This window comes from Octopus bimaculoides, chromosome 3, assembly GCF_046866305.1.
Source record: "Octopus bimaculoides isolate indiv1 chromosome 3, ASM4686630v1, whole genome shotgun sequence".
Classification (NCBI taxonomy): Eukaryota; Metazoa; Mollusca; class Cephalopoda; order Octopoda; family Octopodidae; genus Octopus; species Octopus bimaculoides.
Window position 1 is genome coordinate 121108483 of NC_142930.1, and position 7419 is coordinate 121115901.

The 7419-nt window shown below is 35.7% G+C and overlaps 1 long non-coding RNA gene across 1 annotated transcript in view; it reads left to right on the plus strand.

Moving 5' to 3' along the window:
* LOC128247406 (uncharacterized) overlaps nt 1-6795 on the plus strand; it is a 54440-nt gene extending 47645 nt beyond the window's left edge. Inside the window, exon 3 of the long non-coding RNA XR_008263785.2 lies at nt 6103-6795. This is a non-coding gene — a long non-coding RNA (uncharacterized LOC128247406). The remainder of the gene's footprint in view (nt 1-6102) is intronic.
* The last annotated feature ends 624 nt before the right edge of the window (nt 6796-7419 follow it).

The window sequence follows — 7419 nt, forward strand, 5'->3', positions numbered from 1 at the left end:
ATGCCAAAATTTGGCACAATTCCTTCCAGGATCTTCCAGATGTATATTACTGCATACCTCTCCCGCCTTCTCTCCAGGGAGTAGAGTCTTAGCTGTTTCAGCCTTTCCCAGTAGCTGACCAGTTGCAAAGAGACAATCTTCTTTGTGAATCTCCTCTAGATTGCTTCAAGGTCTGCTGTTAATTTCAGACTGGTGGGTGACCACAGCTGTGAGCAGTAATCCAGGCGGCTGAGGATGAATGTCCTCCAGAGGATCATCATGGTTTCCTTATCTCTGGTTCTGAATGTTCTCAGGATCCATCCAGCCAATCGTTTGCACTTTGTTGCCATTCTGGTAATGTGCACTTGGAAAGAGGTATCATCACTCATGTCGATACCCAGGTCTCTCACTGATTTAGGCTCTGGGATTGAAATTCCCTGTGGACCAGTGTACTCTGTAAGTTTCATATTCAGTTTTGGACGTTGATAGCGCAGGGCTTGGAATTTTTCAGCATTATACTGCATATTATTGTCCTCAGCCCATCTGTAAACTGAGTCCAATTCCTGCTGCAGGTGTGCAACATCACTGGAGTTCTTTATTTTCTGCGATACTTTTGTATCGTCTGCGTAGCTTGCAAGAGTGGCTATCCGGATACTTGAAGATATATCTGAGAGAGCGACTATAAAAAGCAATGGTCCCAAGACAGTGCCCTGTGGAACACCGCTCATTATTTGTGTTTTCATAGAGGTAGCTCCATTAGCCACTACTGCCTGACTTCTATCTTTCAGAAAGTCATGTAACCACTCTCCAAGTTTTCCAGCTATGCCAAGATCACGCAGTTTGTGGCATATCACACCATGATCCACTTTGTCAAAAGCTTTTGCAAACTCAAGGTATATTACGTCCACATTTGAGTTGTTGAGTAACTGCCTCAACACCCAGTCGTAATGTTGTAAGAGCTGGGTCAGGCAGCTCCTACCTGGTCGAAAACCATGTTGGGTATCACTCACCAATTTATTTTCTTCAAGGAATGCGATTAGTTTTCCTCTGATTATCCTTTCCATGACTTTGCTAATATGTGAAGTCAGAGAGATAGGCCTATAGTTTTTGGCATCTGCTCTGCTTCCCCCTTTATGGATTGGGCATATTATTCCTTCAGCTTGCTTGGCAGTCTTCCGTTTGCGAGAAAGCTCTGGAAGAGGATCTGGAGGGGTTTTGCCAGGGCATGCTTACACGATTTAAGGAGGGTTGCTGGGAAACCAACAGGGCCAGCAGTTGAGTTTGTGTCCACTTCATGTATAGCTAGTAGTACATCTTCTTCGCTAATGTTGATGTATTCCATCGTAACTGCCTCACTGGTTATAGGGGAGGTAGCAAAGAAGTCCACTGGTTTGTTCACTTGTCTGTGCTCCAATGGAGTGGTGAAGACACTTTTGAATTGCTCATTAAGTACCTCACTGATCCTAGTTGGACTGTCTGTGAGGGAGCCATCCTTTTCGAAGAGGGGTCCAGTCTTGCAGCATATTGAGGTTGTTTCTTTTGCGTAATGAAAGAAGGCCTTTGGGTTTGACTTAATGTTTTTTATAACCCAGGCTTCTTTGTCTGCTCTCTCCTTCACATAGGATTGTTGCAGCCTTTTTTCGATCTCCATCAGTGTCGTTTTTAGGCGGGACCTTTGGCCATTCTTGGGATGCTGGTTGAGTCGATTTGCAACTTTTGTCCGTCGTCTCATGAGGATCTTCCTCTCCCTTGGAATCTTGTTCCTATTTGTTTTAGCCTTGTGCTCTGGGACATATTCCTGGCTTATGGCTTGCACAGTAGACATGAAACATACTAGTTTCATGTCAATGTCTGATGTGGAGAGACATTTTGGCCAATCCTCTCTGAAGATCTCTTTCTGAATCGATTTCCAGTCCGCTTTGTGGAAGTTCAGATTGGAGAGATTTTGGGTGCTTCCTTTAGGCTGTATGTCTCTGGTTTCTTTTGGCCCAAACATAGACAGCTCTATTATGTTGTGATCCGAAACTAATGTCGGCGTCACTTTCACATCATGAATGATGTCCGTATTGTTTTTGAAGCAGAGATCTAGAATGTTATTCGCTCTAGTTGGTCTGAGAACAGTTTGCTCCATGAATAGGGCATTGGTGAGGTTGAGCAGGCATTCCACCTGTGCTTGCTTGCGATAAGTCATTCCAGAGATTATGAGACCTTCGGGCCATTTGACGTTGGGGAAGTTGAAATCACCCATAAGAAATATATATATATACATATATATATATACATACATACATATATTAAAAAAATGTGACACTTATTCGGTAGCCATGATAAAACTCCGAGTTTCAGATGCCGGGGTGGGAACCCACGCCAACCACACAGTAATTTCCCTTTCTTTAACGATCATTTTTCACAGGAATTTTCAATCGCCGGATAACTGAAGAGATGTTCGCGTGGGTTCCCACCCCGGCATTCGAAACTCGGAGTTTTATCATGGCTATTGAATAAGTGTCACATATTTTTACAGATGAATTCCTCTAGTTACATAATATCGAGGTCTCTTTTTTTCTTTAGTTGTCCTTCCTATCAATATATATATATATGTATATATATATGTATATATATATATATATATATATATATATATATATATATATATATATATATATATATATATATATATATATATACAGTATATATAAAGTATTTAAAAAGAGTTTGATTCGGCTCTATGCAACTTAAAGTTTCGCTGGCTTCTACCAGACACCTGTCCCATTCAGGCTAGGTTACCAAGGAGGTTAATGGAAAGGTGGCTGCTATAGCTGAAGACGAGTCACATGATGTTGTCAGAGGTAAAATCGGTGATGCAGTTACACTAATTTGGCGAGAAAGAAGGATTTCTTGGACATGAAGCTGGTGGCGTTTAGGTGTCTGGGAGAAATTGTGTGTGGGGGCGAGCGCGTGTATATGTGCGTGCATGTGTGCATCAAATGTATGAATGTGTAGATGTGGGTATGTTATCAGTTGTGAGTGTGTGTATGTGTGCGTGTGTATTTGTGTGTGTATATGTGTGTGTGTCTGAGTGTGTATGACGGGTTTCTTTTAGAAGCCTTTGAAACTTTAAGTTGCATGGAGCCGAATCAAAGCGTTTTAAATAATAATACATGTAATTCCTATTAAATGTGATCATTGCCGTTTCATTTCGTTCGTCCACTCACGCATGTATATATGTGTATGTGTGTGTGCTTGTGTTTATATGTATATATATATATGCGTGTGTGTGTGTGTGTGTGTGTGTGTGTGTGTGTGTGTGTGTGTGTGTGTGTGTACGTATATACATATATGTATATATATATATATATATATGTGTGTGTGTGTGTGTATATATTGATGCACAAACAAATATGTATGTGTATATGTATATATATATATTATATACGTGTGTATATATCTACATATAAACATATATATATATTAGATTTGTTTCTATATGTATGTACATATAGATATACACATATGTGTGTATATATATATATATATATATATATATATATATATATATATATATATATATATTTGCGAAAACTCCAATGGGTAAATTTCCATCTTTTCAGCTGTATCTTCCTACTTGTGTAGAGTCGCTCAAACTTTCCAAAAAAGGAGCGGGTTACACCGGAGTAAGCACATGCAATGTGCAACAAGGTGGAAAAAAAGAGTACTCAAATACCTCAGGTATTTGAGTACTCTTTTTTCCACCTTGTTGCACATTGCATGTGCTTACTCCGGTATATATATATATATATATATATATATATATATATATATATATATATATGTATGTATATATCTATATATATATATATATATATATATATATATATATACATATGTATATATCTATATGTATATACATATATATATGCATATATATATATATATATATATATATATATATATATATATATATATATATATATATATATATATATATATATATATATATATATATATATATATATATATATGTATATACATATATATATGCATATATATATATATATATATATATATATATATATATATATATATATATATATATATATATATATATATGGGAGAATATACAAAAAATAACAACAGACGAGGACAGGTGGTGTAAATAACAAAAGTATATATTAGTATGACGCTCGGGAATACGGAAAGTCTTTGACGTTTCGAGCTACGCTCTTCAACAGAAAGAATACGGAGACAAGGAGAAAAACACGGAGAAAAAAAATTGAATAGTGTTCAGTCAACGGTCAATCATAATAATATATATATATACATATAGATATATACATACATACATATATATGTATATGTATGTATATGTATATATATATATATGTGTGTGTGTGTGTGTGTGTGTGTGTGTGTGTGTGTGTGTGTGTGTGTGTGTGTGTGTGTGTGTGTGTATGTGTGTATGTACACATATATACATATACGTATAATACTTGGGCGCACAGAAGGATGTTCTGTGACAATTTACTGAAGATACGTAGCTTTACTGCAAGCGATGAACATTAGTTGATTCAGAATGTCAATGTAGAATAAAGATACCATGACCTTCAGGGGCAGTAATGATACGATTGAGAGAAAGGGGGAGAGGAGAGACAGGCAGAGACAAAGAGACAGAATAACGGTGAGAAATGCAAAGTGAAAAACAAAAACAAATACAGTAACATGTATATTTATAGTGGGGAGTTCGGAACAGAGAGGTGGAGAGTTAGAAGCATGGAGCGAATGGGAGTTTTCTGAATGAGAAAGATGTGAGAATATGTTGGAGGTAGAAACCATGAAACGGTAAACAAGAGACGAAAATACTAAGAGTGTGATGTAGGAGAATGCCAAGACAGTGTGCAAATCTGAATATACGTGACACATGGTTAGAGAATAGAGCGTGTGAGAGAGAGGTACACAGAGAGAAAGAGAGAGAGATAAAGAGGCAGAGCGGGAGAGTGAAAAAGAGAGAGAGGAAGAGAGTGAAAGCGACAGATACACAGCCAGTTACGTAGACAGACACAGAAAGACAGAGAGAGAGAGAGGGGGGGCAAACAGATAGACATGCAGGTAGACAGGTAAATAGACTGACAGAAAGACAGACAGACAGACAAATAGACAGACAGATAGACAGATAGATAGATAGATAGATAGATAGATAGATAGATAGATAGATAGATAGATAGATAGATACATGCATACATACATACATACATACACACATACATACATACATACATACATACATACATACATACATACATACGTACATTCATACATACATACATACATACATACATGGATAGATAGATAGAGAGAGAGAGAGAGAGAGAGAGAGAGAGAGAGAAATAAATAGATAGATTGTTTGCGGGGGGAGATGTTGATAGGAAAAAGTAGTTACAAATGTATATATGTAGATACATAAGTGTGTGTGTGTGTGTGTGTGTGTGAATATAGATAGGCTGATCTCTATGTAAATATATTCTGCTTTTACTCTTCAAATTTCTTATGTATGTATACAGGTTTGTTAGTGTGTATATTTGTATGTAGATGGGTATGTAGATAGCGCAGTGATATTTGTATACTGTTGGTCTTAGACATAAATTTAGAATCTTAGAATGCTAAATTTACCTTTAAGCTAATGCATACATATGTATGTGTGTGTATACACACACGTACACACACACACACACACACACACACACACACACTCAGACATATATATATATATATATATATATATATATATATATATATATATATATATATATATATGGATACATATATATGTATATGTGTGTATGCATGTAGAAATGTATATATATATATATATATATATATATATATATATATATATATATATATATTAAGCAATTCAAACTATTAATTATACGTTAGTTATTCACAGTTTTATATCTTAATTAGTTGTTAATTATATATTACCGTGGCTTGATTTGTTTACTGAAAGTCACTTTTACAAATTACGGCAAAATAAACATTTGAAAAACATCTTCCTCTGGAGCAATAAAAGATTAGGAAAGTTACGTTTTTGTTTTTGTTAATTTTTAAATTTTGTTCAATTTATAGGAACGTGGCCATGCTGGAGGACCGCATTGAACCCGTTTACTCGAACAAACCGATCCCAGCACATATTTCTAACGCAAGAAAAAAAGAACAACGCATGGATGTGGTACATGCAAAGTATTAAAAGACACTCAGGGAAGGAAAGAAAGGTAGTTTTACGTTTCGAGCAAAGCTCTTCTTCAGAAACAGGAGACAGAGGAAATTTCAAGAGAAAAGGAAGACGGAGGAAAAAAGTCGCCAACGATCCACAAGTAGTTATATTTTATACATATATAAGTTTCATACGAGAAGATGGAATGAAAAGGCTTTTTACAAGTTCTTTTGGTTCATGGTTACCAGTCGATAATTGCCTAATACTGCATATATTAAACCATTATTACAACAATATCATCCAACAGTAGCTATATACGAGGTGTGTATGAAAACATGGTACAAGACTTCAAGGGTTAAAGGCCTTGAAGGCTCAAAACTTTTCATACACCCCTCGTACATGCACGACTTCCGGTTAATACGGTCCAAAGCAGTATTTTATCATTTTTAGTTTTTCTTTGTTTTATACTCACATCCTAATGTTTTTAGCATTCCATTGACAAAGAATAACACGGAAATACAAAGAGATATAAATGAGAAAAAATACAAAAGATAAGTTAATAGAAATAAGAATTTTAAAAAATAAAAAAAACCTCCTTTTCCACAGATTTGTCTCGTATTTTTCTTTAGGAAAATAAACAAATATTCTATGATAATAAATGTCATAAAATGACTAACTTGAACAATTACTTGTCTCATGTGTCTGTTACCGTTCCACTTCAAAGTAAATCAGCGGCATATGCTCAATTCGTTAGCACAGCAGGAGGCTAATGCCAGGGGGGAAATATAGAATGAAACTGAAAACATGAAAGAAACGTGAAGAGTAAGTAGTTTTAAATATGATAAAATTTATGGGAAATGATATCTGTAATAATGCAATCTAGATAAGTTGGGGAGATAAAGGAGAAAGAGTGATAAAGCTCTCCAATGCTGTAACGCAGTGGTGATTAACCTGGGCGGTGATATCCCCTTCGTGCACTCACAATGATTCATCTATGTTTCAGGGACGTTGTATTTATAGGTATCATGATTTTTGCGAGAAATAAAATATTTGTACTTAGTTATGATATTTATGTTTTTGAACACTTACGGCAGAGTACTGCAAAGAATATTTAGCCATCACTTATAAACGAGTATGGTATCTTGTACCAAGTTACCGGGTACACTTGGGACTTCATAGGCACTGAAAAACAATGAGATTCACTAATTGCTTTAAGTGGCAATGAATCA